The 14239-nt window shown below is 41.6% G+C and overlaps 1 protein-coding gene and 1 non-coding gene across 2 annotated transcripts in view; one reads left to right on the forward strand and one right to left on the reverse strand.

The window, feature by feature from the left end:
- The first annotated feature begins 3242 nt into the window (after positions 1-3242).
- LOC103184642 (teneurin-4) overlaps positions 3243-14239 on the forward strand; it is a 359161-nt gene continuing 348164 nt past the window's right edge. Inside the window, 1 exon segment of the mRNA XM_042334411.1 lies at positions 3243-3532. The gene's annotated coding sequence lies outside the window, so the exon portion shown is untranslated.
- On the reverse strand, positions 12766-12837 carry trnae-cuc. Its single transcript has one exon. It is a non-coding gene; the product is annotated as a tRNA-Glu (tRNA).

Genomic DNA, 14239 nt, shown 5'->3' on the forward strand with positions numbered 1-14239 from the left:
TGGGACCCTACCCCATGTGAAGGACGCTGTATAAATGCAAGTTGTTGTTGTTGAATGGGATTCATCTGCAGTTGTTGACTTGTATTTGCACAAGTGATGGGGGCAAATCCCTTTGCGATTTAACCCAATTCTCACCCAGCAATATTGAAAGGGGGCATAAATGCAGTAACAGATTAACAGTGTTTCAATTCCCTGAGTAAGCTGAAAACTTTTTCTTTGATGGAAAATAGGATTACCAAAAGCCATCTAACATCGTTCCTATGAGCCTGTTGTCAGTCTGGAATTAGCCAAGATATTAAATGACAGTGCAGTAACAATATTCATTCCTCTTTCATTTCTCCAGAGCTTAGTAAGTATTTCCTGAAATGTTTTACTGAATAAAATTACTTTTGTCCCCCTGAGGATTAATACTCATTTCTAATAAAAGGCAAGAAATAAACTACATTGGAATGTGTACAGAAAGGAGTGCTATGGAGGCTATCTGTGAATGGCCAGCTGCACAGTTGTGTTTATACAGTTGGCAAGCATTTCATTCCTCTCCCTTTCTCCTCGCAGATTGAAGGTCTCAATCTCTTCCACCTCCCCCTTTCTGTGTGGAAAAAGGTGGCATTTGCATTGAAACTAAGATTTTTCAACAAATTATGCAAACTACCTCCAGAACGAACTCTATTGGTATTAAAGAGGGAGCCTCATTATGGAGCCTCACAAACAGATTGAAAGTGGATTTCTGGATTGAATAGTTCAATTATGGAAGCAGTTCTGAAAGGAGAGCTTTGAAAAAAAGTCTGATTTGCCCCTGCCCCAAACCCTGTTCTTTTCATCAATGAGTTCCTCCCCCTTTGCTACTGTCCCTTACACATACTGAAGGTTCTTATCCGAATCCCACATTAACTGAACCTATTCACCAATTCATTCCAGTGGTTTTACATTTGAAAGAATGTTTAACTTTTCACTCCATTATTCACTGGCAGCCCCCAAAACCTTAAGCCTGTTTGCGATTAGCTGGAAGGATAATAACATGGATCACATAGGACTTTACTCGGCTTCAATCGTGGTCACAGGGCAACATAACATAGGGTCCCAAAGAGAAAACTTTTGACCGCAGTTCTCCCCTCTGATGGTGTATCGCATGGTTCATTTCCATGGTGAAAGAAACCAAGAGCTTTATATACTGACAGTGTTTTAAGCAGACGATGCAGAGACGGGGCCACATTCGACCTTTGTCAGAATGAATGAAAAAGAACAGTTTTCCACCTCTAAACCATACAGATTGATGATCGGCACAGACTGTGATAACTTTAAATAAAAATAACAAGAAATGGCACATCAGCCTCAGTTGCTAAAAAAAAAGAGCTCTGTGCTCCTGACATTTGCAGCCTGATCAGTCAGTCTGCAGGGATGTGAGGCTGGCAAATGGCCAGAATGGTTTGAGAGAGAACTTCTTTACAAACTCGACTGAAGCAGTTTATCTCACGGAGGGTTCAGATATCAATTGCCTAAAAGGGTACTGCTGCTGCATTGCCTTCTCGGGCAAGTTGCAGGCAAACAGATGGCTGTAGCATATTTAGGAGGAAATTAGTGGGGACAATTTGATAAAGGTATCAGTTGAGCGATGTGAGAGATTGGGGTCTAACACGCTATTTAAGTTTAGAAATTCAGAATGAATCAATCAGGAATGAACAGAGTGAGCCAGAAGCAGCCAGCCAGCCCCTTCTTCAAACACTATTCTCAATGCTGATACCCAGGAATCTGAGCCGCACTCCAGTTTTTGGTGGTGACCTTCGATTGCTGGTGAGCAGGAGAGATGGATTTGTGCTAAACATGAAACAGTGTAAAACCACTATACAGCACTACACGCAACCTGGCTTCACGCATGTCAGCATCGAGAGCAATGTGTGTGGTGGTGGGTGAGGGGGGGCATCTCCAACACACCTCAATAATTACTAAACTAACAATTTCAAATTTAAAACTCTTATGTTACACCCAAAACATAATGTAGGAATTTTTTTAAATTAATTTTTTTTTTAACTGGGGTCCGATGGACTACTGGGGAGACACAGTCCGGCATGGAGGGTGCTATATAAATCCAAGTTGTTATTGTTAACTACGGTGTTTTCTTCTGGCCCTGAATGCATTCTGGTCCTGTATTGCAAAACATAATAAGTAATAATAATTTGGTCACTAAATCCACAACTGTGAGTGGGTCACTGCTGTGTGCAATTGGCTTTTCCACCACAAAATCTACAGACACTATACTTCACAGTATATTCTTTGAGACGTTTCGACGACGTGGTAAGGCACTATATCAAATACCAGGATTGTTATGACAACAACAACCACAAAAAGATTACATTTGTATAGCGCCTTTCACGTTGGGAGGATGTCCCAAGGCGTTGAATTATTATTATTCCAGGAAAGGTCAGGAAAAGATCATTTTAAAAGCTGGGCTTCAGCTCTTGTCACATTCGCAGGCAGGGTAAAATTCAGTGCATGGACAGCAAACCTGGGGCAGTGTGATCTTTGCAATCTGCTCCATAGTTTTGAATTCAACTCTTAATAACGTGTTAAGGGGCAGAGGAGGTCAGTCGCAGTAAAATGTCCACCTCACAGATCGCCCAACTAAACTCGACTCTGTTTATATAACTGACAAAACCACCACCACCTTCCCCCCCCCACACACACACACACTCACACACACACACTCACTCTCTCTCCCCTTCAAACAGTGAGTGCTAAGATGCTTTTATGGAGTAGTGACAAAAGGATGACACACCAATGAGATCAGTATTATCTCGTTAAAAGGTTAAGACAGAAAAACCCTGGGAGCGATGTTCGAAATATGAACTTAAAGCTGACTATGTGGCACCAACAATGTCACCGATCCAACGGTACTGATTTCACTGATGATCTTCCGAGACTGCTCTGCACTTGGTCTGAGACCGCAGATTTTCGAAACTATAATTCTGAGACTATAACACAATCCCCCTGGACCATCCGGGACCTTAAACGGCATCAAACCCCGCGGCCATTCACCGGAGTGCCGCCACCGGTCCGGTTCATGGGGAAGAGAGGGAAAAGGCAGCCGGCACCAATCCAGCAGCCACTGACAGCTGGAGGTACATCTTGTGTCCAAAAGTGGTGTGTGTGTAAGATGATAAGCTGGATCCCCTTCTCGTTTTGGTACAGCCCGGCATTAGACTACATGTGTGCTTGTCATTCCGAGGCGGACAGGCATTGGCTGCTGCCTCCCATTCATTTAGCTGGAGAGAGAGAGAGAAAAGAGTGAGTGAGTGAGAGAGAGAGAGAGAGTCTTGGAGTGAGCTGAGTGTTCGAGTCTGCGGGAAGATCGCTTTAATGTCCGCAAAAAGATCTGGATCTTCTGCCTTGATGCTCTGCGCACTCGACTGACTGACTGACCGACTTGCTCTGGCTATGAGACACAGCACCGTGTGCTATTATGCGCACGAAATAAGGGGAAATAATCCTTGTTTTCTGCAGGAGGGCTGTGGGATACCCCGATGCCTTCAGCATGGTAAGCTGATCAGGAGAATCGTGTGTGACCTGGGTATCTGCAGGGCTGTGCTGTGCTGTGCTTGTGCTGTGCTGCTGAATACCGTGTCAGTGTGATATCTGTGGTGTCTTTCTAATGTGCTGACGTTCACCTACACACACAGCATTTTTTCCAACGATGCTTTCGTTGATCTCTGTAACTGGGATGGGAAGTTCTTGAATTTTATCATCAGCATCTTGCACTCGCGTGTGTTGGGGGTTTTATTTTTCTTCTCTTTACTGCAGAGCTTTTAATAATAATATCATGATCATCTTTTAAGATCGCAATGCTGGGATTGTGTAACATGGCCTCTGCACAGATCAGGAGTTGGAAAGTTTTTTGATGTGATACTGGGTGGCTTCATCTCAAACGTATGATTTTTTTTAAAAAAAATGTACAATTCAGTGCATTTTAACTTAGTTTCCAAGTTCCCACCCTGCCAGCCTGAAGCAAGTGGTAAACAACCAACTGCCCTTCTTTCATTGGGAATTAAATAATCATTACAATAATAATAATAATAATAAAAGCAATTAAAAGCAAAAAGCTGTGAATGCCAGAAATCTGAGATGCACCACAGTGTTGCCCAGACAGCATCTGAAAGAGCGAAAACATTGTTTTTCTGTTTCTCTTTCGCACCTGAGCGATCTGGGGCAGGTTGTTTTCTATTTTAACATCACCTTTGGGGATGTCCTGTGACTTGCATGCACTGTAATGTCGTTCTGCCAGTTGTAAACCAGGGCACGGGGTAAAGTCACAGGCCAGGGCAACCCTGAGCATCGTTGGCATCCTCAGCTAATAGCTGTTGTTGCTCGAATAAACATCCCATGTTTCAGTCACGTATCTTTCCTGACATGGATTCAGTATCAATGACTCAGATGTATTGCCTCCTCCTTCATGTCGTTCTAGGACGAGCTGCAGGGAAAAGTTACACTGTTCTGTTGAAATATAAAGAGGGGAAGGTAATTGTGCCAGGACTGTAGCACAGGGAGTCTGTTCTCCAGGTTATGCTGATACCTCTGAGTGTCCAGTGAGGAACCAGCAGAATTCCTCATCTTTTGTGTTCAGTCATGTTGCTGTTATCTCCTCAGCTGCTGACAGGTTTTAATCCCAGTCCCTCGCTTTGCACTCAACCTTTAACATGGCCTGAACAGAACGCACAGACATTTGTGCTTTGACATTTTTGGGATGAGCTTTCTTTCCTCCTGTTAAATAATTGCATGTGTATTTTTGCACTTCAGTTGATGTACAAAAGGAAAGCTTTGGAAGTCAGGAGGAGAATGTTTATTAACAACCCATTGGTTAGTAAATAAAGAGCTAGCTTTGCTGTTGTTGTGAACTAAGCCTTCCCCATCCCCGTTTTCCCAATTAAGACTGTATGATTAGACAAGGTTTGCCTTGTTAGAGAGTTGGTGAGTGAGTGAAGGACTTTTTAATGGTCCTGTGTGCTTGTTGCTTTGCAACTGTAGAGGCACAAGTGGTCATTCAGTAAGCAATGCAATCACCCCCCACCCAATCCTGGGTACACCTCACAGAGGAAGGTATTGGTGTAGAATCCTGATTCTTTTTCACTCATAGCTGAAGGTTTTAAGCTCCTTTGAAAAGCTTGTCACTCAATTAACTGGCTGGTGTGTTAAGGGGGGTCGGTGGGTAAACTGGATGGCAACAAATGCTTTGTAAAAACAAAAGAAAGCCAGTGAGCACAAGGTGTCATTCTCCCTGGCTTCCCACCCCATGAAAGGAATGTGTGTCCCCTCCTAATCCGCTCCTGTTTAGCATCTCAAAGCTCGAGTGCCTGCGCTGATGAAGTACTTACCTCTCTCTTCCTCTCCTGCTTTGAGTGACTTAGCCAAGCTGTAAAGATTCAAAAGGAAAATGGTAATTGCGATTAAATGGAAGCTTCTTGTAGCTGTTTTGCTTCCATGAGAAATTATACCTGCCCATTCCACCAGGCACTTTGCTTTGATGATGCCACGCATCACAGCACAGTTGAAATGATCCATTCAGCCAAGTGTTTCAAGAGTGCTGGTGTCGCACCTGTGAGAGCAGTGGCTGAGTTGTGGAGGTAAAAGTAGGGGGAGACCGAAGGCCTGAAATTTCTCATGGGTTAAAACTCATGACTTTGATCTTAAAATGTAATATTGTGCAAAATTTGGGAAGGCACTTAAATTCAGTCTTGATTCGGAAGCCGGTTTACCACAGTTATTTTTTTGAAAACTTCAGAAAACTAATTCCAAATTTAAGCTGTTTCTAAAATTCTGTCCAACCTTCTATTTTATGTCTGTGACCTTAAGGCTGAGGAGGAAAGTTGCCTTGGACCCCAGTGCGCATGTTGATGCAGCACACGGTGGGGGGTGTACAGAGTAGCCTTTGAGGCTAGTGCTTAGAAATTGCTGTGAATATCACTGGAATTTTACATAAGAAAGGCAAGGATTGGGAGGAGTCAAATGACTCATTGCGAAAAGAAGGAAAAATAAACTAACTGAGTGTGCATTATTACAAACCTGTACATTTGAAATAATGATGTTTCAGTGGACTTGCTGTTCTATGTCTGGGGGCACTGTGGAGCTGTGTAGATGCTTATTTCAACACTGTTTATGGGAAGAAGAGTCTTACTGTAGTTACTCGGTACATTGAACAATAATAAATAAAGAGATCATTACATTAATTAGGTAAACAATCAACTTAAAACAGATCTTTTTAATGAAAGGAAAGAAAGCAGCCTGCATTTGAGCATATTGTGCCTCTGATCTATGGATCAGTTTTACATAGATGTACACAATATTCAGAGGCACTGTTTTCAAGAGATCGCACCGCAAATAAAGGGAATCCAGGGGATGGTACAGAAATGCATAATTATACAGAGCTGCTAGCCAGCTACTGCCTCTGTGTTCTAGGACTTGGGACTGCTTTTCAAAGGAGCATCAAACACTGGAAAATGTTTGGAAAATGTTACAAAATAGGTTGGTGAAAGACTTAATAATAATAATCCTTGCATTTGATATAGTACATCTTTGAGACGTCTCAAAGCGCTTTGCAGACTATATTGTAGAGTGAATTGACATATAATTTGTGGGTGAAACGCCCACAAATGATTATAATAATAATAATAATCCTTAAGGTATAGTGCCTTTCACATCAGAGGAAGACTCAAAAGCACCTCAGAGGATTCATTGTAAAGTGTAGTGAATGTATTTCGATGACAAATGTGGCAATCAATTTGTGTACAGCAACAAACCATGAAGTGAATGACCGACTTTATTATTTTCTTGTGTAAAATCCCAATGACAGTCAAAAGTGCCTGCTACCTCAAAGGTTACTTACTCTTTTTAATACTGTAACTTCATAGCTTTGGTTATGTTTATTTTTCCTCCCCATGTTTTCGCTGTGAGTGCTCACAGAGTTGGGGACATGCCTACACTTCCAAGTGATTGAGCCACACGGGTCTTTCTACATATTTAATGCAGACCTGACCACTGTGCCAGCTACCTCAAAGGTTACTTACTCTTTTTAATACTGTAACTTCATAAAGTCTGTCTCCTTTGAGGAAATTCAACCCCAGGGCAACTCCACTTATCCTACCCATAAGGAAGATTTTATTATCAACTTCAGAAGATGAAAGGTTTAGTGAACGAGCCAGATTAAAACCTTCCAATCTCAAGCCTTTTGATAATCGACTGAATTCACCAGTTACATTGATCCCACCTCATCAAAATGGCCATTCTCAACGTAAGAACCTGGTCAGTGAATTTTATCAGGCAATTTCATTTATTTTTTCACCCACTTCGAATTTCTTCTTCCAAAGTTGTTTATTCAGGTTGGATATGGTTCCATCAATGCCCTCCATTATACCGTCCATGTAGCAATTTGTAAGTCTAGACACGGAGCCCAGACAACAACAACAAGATTCCATTTATAAAGCGCCTTTCACGTCAGGAGGACGTCCCAAGGCGCTGCACAGTTGGGTCATGACCCGAGCAGGGGGGAAATGGTCAGGGTGAGGGGAGGGAAGGGAGGGAGCGAGGAGGGGGGAAATGGTCAGGGTGAGGGGAGGGAAGGGAGGGAGCGAGGAGGGGGAAGAGAGTCGAGAGAGACAGACAGTCAGCATCAGGATGCTTTTTGACCAAGGGGCACTTTGTACCCGAAATCCATGCATCCACATTTTGGAGCAGGTGCAGGAAACCTTGCCTGATTTTTCTCTGACTAGCTTACGGCAGTGAGGTCAATTGGAGCACTTTAGCCTTGGCTGAGATCTGGTAAGTCAGCACAGACCAGAATTAATTCCGCATGGGTCAGTGACCCACTGCCAGGTAGTAAATTTTACTTAAAACGCTAAGCAGGATGATGCTGAGGATGCTGGGCACATTTCAGAAACAGCTCGAAGCTGCAACGGGAAGCCTGTAGCGTAGGCATTCTGGAAGGAGGAGATCAAATGAGTTGAAAGGCATCTTTGTCTTGCAATCTTGTGAGAACCCCCCCCTCCCCCGTTATTCCTCCAGCAGCTTTTCTGAGGGTGAACAATGTTTGATCAGCAAAAATCATTTTCTCAATGTATTTTTTATTTTTGCCGAGTAACTTAATTCGTTTAGATTCAATATACAAAATTTAAAACAGATTAAATCCTAGTGAAATTAGACAATCTTTCCAGTTGCCCCTCTTCATTCTCCTTTGCTGGGTATAATAATAATAATTCTTGCATTTGATATAGTGCCTTATCATGTCTTCGAGGCATCTCAAAGCACTTCACAGAATATACTGTAAAGTGAGTTGACTGTATGTTTTGTGGGCGAATCGTGACAGCCAATTGCGCACAGCAGTTTCCCACAAACAATCATGGATTAAGTGACCAAGTTATTTTTTTAAGGGTTTATTATTATCACAGTAAAGTCGATCCGCCAATCGACTAATGACCAGGTTCCTACTTACTGCTAGGCGAACAGAGGCGTGCGGAGTAAGCAAACTTGCCCAACGTTTCGCCCTGCCGGGTATCACCCAGGTCTCTCGCTTACAAAGCGAGTGCTCTAACCACTGAGCTACAGGACTCTACGATATGTATCTTCCCAGCACAGTTCATGGATTTGTAGTTCTTGTTTCCAACTGGAGAGAAGCCCAATAAGCTGTAGAGGGAGCAAGAGTTAAAATCTGTAAACAAGCCAGCGCGAGGTGTGTGCATGAGTCATTTGTGTGGGTTTATCCAACTATGCCACTCAATTCAAAAATAAAAGCGACCAACACTTTTAAATTTAGCAATCCATAGATTGATCAGTATTATACCTCGTGACACACATTCATAATTAAATCAATGGCATGTGTTTATTTTTGAACTTTTATTGGCCCCCAAATAAAATTAGAATATTTATAGTGCCTTATCAAGTTGGATCTGTTTAAATATGCACCATAAGGAATTACAGTCAAATGTAGTGGCTGTTTTTGGAGGCAAACTGAGCAGGGAATCATAGTCATTTGGTGAATGATCAATTTGGAGGATTGCTTAATAATCATTGCAAATGTTATGGTCCCTTTCATGCCAGAAGGAATTGTGTATGTACTGTAAAGTGTAGTGGCTGTGTATTTATAGGCAAATGTGCAACCAATTACACATAGCAGTCACACAGTCAGTGTGAAATGAATGAGCAATTTTTGGGGCGAATTTGTTAACCAGAACACTGGGAGAAACTCCCTTCACTTCTTAATATGATAATGTTTTTCCTTAATACACAACAGAGAAGGGAAAAAAAATCCAAAATCTAAGGTAATATTTTGGAATTTCCAGATTAGTTCCTTGGTGTGTTTGCAGCTGGTGCATACAATAGAACCCCCGCAATAAAGCACCTCAATAGAATGCTGGTTTGGTTAAAACACACTTATAGTGTTTTCTTACCAAAAAATCCAACATTTGACATCATGGCATCCGTCCGTTGTTGCACTTCAGATCACGCTTGAAATCTGATTGTCGTGCTTCAGCAACAACAGGATTTGAAGTGTGATGACACAATTTCAAGCTTGATGCATACCAGTGAAGCCAGCCAGCTTTCTACATATGTGCGCTGTGGCATTACCAGTCAAGTAATAATAACAATAATCCTTACATTTTCTGCCATGTAATGAGTGACATGATGGTGATGAGGAGGCACTGACGTCAGCTTCCCTTGATCACACCCCATTATAAGATTGGTTGAGATTCTATGGACCTCAACTGCCACCGTCTATTGGGGTTCTATTGTATCAAGTCATAAAGCAACAGAATTGACGATAACAAGGGCACATGCCTCAGGATATTGACCTTGCTGATAAGAAAGATTGGGAGAAATTAATTTTATTGGTAAAGCAATGAGTGCTGAAGCATGCGAAGCACTTTGCCAACTCCATTCTGTCCAAAGAATTTGTACGGAAGACAAATGCTGAATTATGGCTGCAGCAATGCTTACGTTTATGACAAAGATGCAAGTCTGTCAGAAACAACAACAAATATTTTATTGGAGCTGAGACACGCTCTTATATTGAAGTGGTGCAGAAAATGTAGAACAAGGAATGTCCATTCCATTTGGCTATCTTGGACATCACTTTAACCACTCCATCTCTTGAGGTGGGAGTGAGGAAGTTCCGCATAGATTCTCCCAGAAATCCATAGGTTAGCTTTGAGTATATTCTTCCTTTTCACATATCTCAATTATTCAGATGTGGCCTACATTACTCTATGTTCACCATGCTGTATGACAGCCTTGCTCAGTTGGTAGAACCCTCACCTGAGTAGAAAGGTTGTGGGTTTTAGCCCATTGTTGGGATTTGGAACTCATATAGTCTAGGCTGACATTCTCTGTAAAATATAAAAAGTCATGGAGATTTTTGAAACGCTAAATGGTAATTTCACTGTTATCTAATAAAAAACCATTTACCCCTTAACCCCCACCAACCTGGTCAACAATCCTCCACATGAACCTCATTATTCTCTACTCGCTCCCTCCCTTCCCTCCTCCTGACCATTTCACCCCTGCTCGGGTCCGACCCAACTGTCCAGCGCCTTGGGACGTTCTCCCGACGTGAAAGGCGCTCTATAAATGCAATCTTGTTGTTGTTGTTATTCACCTCATGACTGTTTGTGAATTCCTGTTGCACCTCCCTACAAAAATAGTCACTATAAAAGTTTGCTTATGTGCAGCATTCTTCATCTCAGAGCACTTAAACAGTAATTACGCTCAGATCACGTTCATTTGTTCCAATCACAGAAGGCATTACATCACAGGCAGAATTTTTGCTTATCAACCCTTACATTCCTCAATGTTCATGAAATACTTTATAATTGCAGTTCCCCCTCTCTGGAATTCCATTCCGGAGTCCCTCCAACAGAACCCCTCCCAACTTTCTGAGCCTGTCTCAAGACTTACCACTTTCATCATTCCCTGACTCTGATGCCTAGCCAGCTATGTAAACCACTTGGGAGACGTCTTCCCAATGTGAAAGGCACAATATAACTTTATATTTTATTGTATTATCTGTTAGTTGTTCTTTTTGCAATCCAGTCTGGTGAGAGGTGCAGAAGGAAGTATAAAATGGGCTTCTTGTCAGCAAAATTGCTTTGGACTTAGAAACGTACCCAACATTTACAACATTCTTAGTCATTTTAAATGAAATCTAAGATAGGATACTGACCATATTCATCAACACTATTTTATTGTGTCAGTTGCTGAAAGTAAGGTAACCAAAATTACTGAGAAACATGGAGGCAATTTTAACTGCCCTTTTTCAGTGTACAAAGAAAGGTTTGTAAAATGGGTGATTTTTTTTGTTTTGCAAATCCACCCTGCAAAGCATGTACAACATGAATCTTTTCAGAAATACTGTTTGCAGTAGGCCTTGTGGGATTTCACTGAGCTATAATAGAAAGCTTAAAGGCCACCTTTCCAAATGTATATGGCCATACAGCCTGATTTCCTTACAGCAACAACTGCAGATGTCTTGTTGAAAAGCACAGGATTGACTTGTTCTGATTTATAGGAAAAATGTAAGGGGAAAAAGGCAATAATAATGGTGTCCCTAAGGCTTTGGCCTCAAACACAGAAATCAAACTTCTACAAATGGAATGTTCTGCAGTCTGCAAATTCACTTAAACGTTCTGGCCTAATCCACAATCCTCAGTAGAGCCTCAGTTTGGCTGCTCCACTGTGATTATTTTGTCTATGTGCATCACTCTGGAGTTTTACTCTTTAACACATTGGTGATTCATTTTCATTCGCTTGGACATTCACAAAGCCTTTGATGGAGGGCTGAGACCAAGGTTTTTTCTCTCAAATCATTTTATCTCGGTCAGCCTGGCTTAGTTGCTAGCACTCTTCCCACAAAAGTTTATGTCTTGATTTGTATTATGATTTGAGCTCATCATCTGGTTGACACTCCAATACATTGTTGGGGAGCACCCTATTGTTAAAAGTGGTGCCCTTTGGATGAAGCATTAAATCAAGGTCATGTATGCCTGTTCAAGTGGATGTTAAAGATCCCATAGGACCAGTTTAAAAAGATAAGGGAGTTTTCCCCCATTGTCCTGGCAAACAATCCTCTAGATAAAATTGGTCATTCACTTACTGGTTGTTGGTGGTCCACTCGCTCGCATATAAAACACAGTCACTACACTTCACAATAAAAACCCTGTGATGTTTTGATGACATGATAAGGGTCTAAATCAAATATGAAGCTTTAGGTTGTTTATCCTCTTTTTTTTAAAAATTCCTCAACAAGTAGGGACAACCCTAGTACTCAGTTCTCTCCCACTTTATTCCTCTCAATGAAAAACGCATTACGCACATAATAATAATAATCCTTGCTTTTGAAACAGCGCTTTTCATGTATTCTATATGTCTCAAAGTGCTTCATAGAATATACTGTAAAATGAATTGACTGTATATTTGTGGGTGAAATGCGGCAGCCAAATTGCATACAGCAGTGTCCCACAAACAGTCGTGGATTGAAGTGAACAATTTATTATTAGTTTATTTTCTTGTTAAAGAGTAAAACTCCAGAGTGATGCACATAGACAAAATAATCACAGTGGAGCAGCCAAACTGAGGCTCTACTGACGATTGTGGATTAGGCCAGAACGTTTAAGTGAATTTGCAGACTGCAGAACATTCCATTTGTAGAAGTTTGATTTCTGTGTTTGAGGCCAAAGCCTTAGGGACAATTATTATTAGGCATGTGGAGTAAGGAAAAACTTGCCCAAGGTTTCACCCTGCCGGGAATCGAACCCAGGTCTCTCGCTTGAGAGGCGAGTGCTCTAACCACTGAGCTACAGGACTCCACATTACATCCTCAACAATGTCCAATACTCTATCCTTGATTTGATCTTCAAATACTTTAATTTTCTTTTTCTATACAATTTCCTCCTGACTGTACTCTCCATGAGTCTGATTCTGGTCCATTGCTCATTCTTCATTATTTCTTACCACCAGTGGTGACTGGTCCTTCAGCCACTGTGCCCCTGCTTTCCGAAACTTTCCTTCCAAACCTGCAAAAAAGTATCTTTTCGACTGTGTTTTAGTCAGCAGCCTTAATACTCTCCACTTGATGCACCCTGTCATACATGTTAAGTTTTTCAAGACATTGACTCAAATTGAAAGGCACTATATATGTATGGCAATAGTTGCCGCGGGTGGGTGTGGCCTCAACCATTTTTACAAAGTCAGGGGGTTGGGGTGATCACACCCACAGAGCAATGTTTTTATTAACTCTGATTTGCATTTATTAACAATGTGCTAATTTTAACTATTGAAATTTAAACAACTGCAATGAAACAGCTAAGCAATCTTTATCACAAGAGAGGTCTTCTGGCTCATCTGATCTCATTCTTCCAGAATATCAACTCTCCTGTCTTCCCTTGAGAATATTAACTGATGTTATGTGTCAGCCTGGCTCAGTTGGTAGTGTCCACACCTCGGAGTCAGAAGGATATGGGTTTAAGTCTGATGTCGAGACTTTGTGCTCAGAGTCTAGGCTGACATTTCAGTGCAGTGCCAGGGGAGTGCCGCTTTGCCAGAGGTACGGTTCTTCGGATGAGACGTTCAACCAGAATCCTTCCTTGATTCCTGTCTGCCTGTTCAGGTGGATGTTAAAGATACCATAGAGCTGCTCAAAAAGAGAAGAGAGTTTCTCATGGTGTTCTGACCAACAATCCCCCAAGTAAAATTGATCATTCACTTCATGACTGTTTTGTAGGACATTGTAGTGCTAGCCCACTTTCTTGATTCCTTGATGGGTTGTGTGACAAAGAGAAAAGATTTACCACAAAGATCGAAGCTTTCAGAGATGACTTCTGGGGTTTACTGCAGAAAGCTGTGATCATATGTCCTCTGCACTGTGAGTCTGTTTGATGTTGTAAAAATTAACGCTTTTCTGTTTGAAAATGAGTTTTCCATAGCAGTCATTGTTTATACGTCAAGTGAGATATGGCAGTAATCAGTTAAGTATCTTCAGTCACATGCTACTTTCTGCAATCAGATGCACTTGAGTTTCTGTTTTCAGAACACAAGCACAGCAAATTCTAGGAGATTGTTCAGCCATGGTTAAACTTTATAGCGTAAACTCAGAATGGGAAATTCCCATTATAACCTCAGACACCAAGAAGCAGAGGATTGAAATGCATTTCGCCATAAAAGGTTGGTAAACTTTCCAGCAATCAGCAAATCATCTGCCACTCCAATT

The sequence above is a fragment of the Callorhinchus milii genome, unplaced genomic scaffold (assembly GCF_018977255.1).
Source record: "Callorhinchus milii isolate IMCB2004 unplaced genomic scaffold, IMCB_Cmil_1.0 Scaffold4, whole genome shotgun sequence".
Classification (NCBI taxonomy): Eukaryota; Metazoa; Chordata; class Chondrichthyes; order Chimaeriformes; family Callorhinchidae; genus Callorhinchus; species Callorhinchus milii.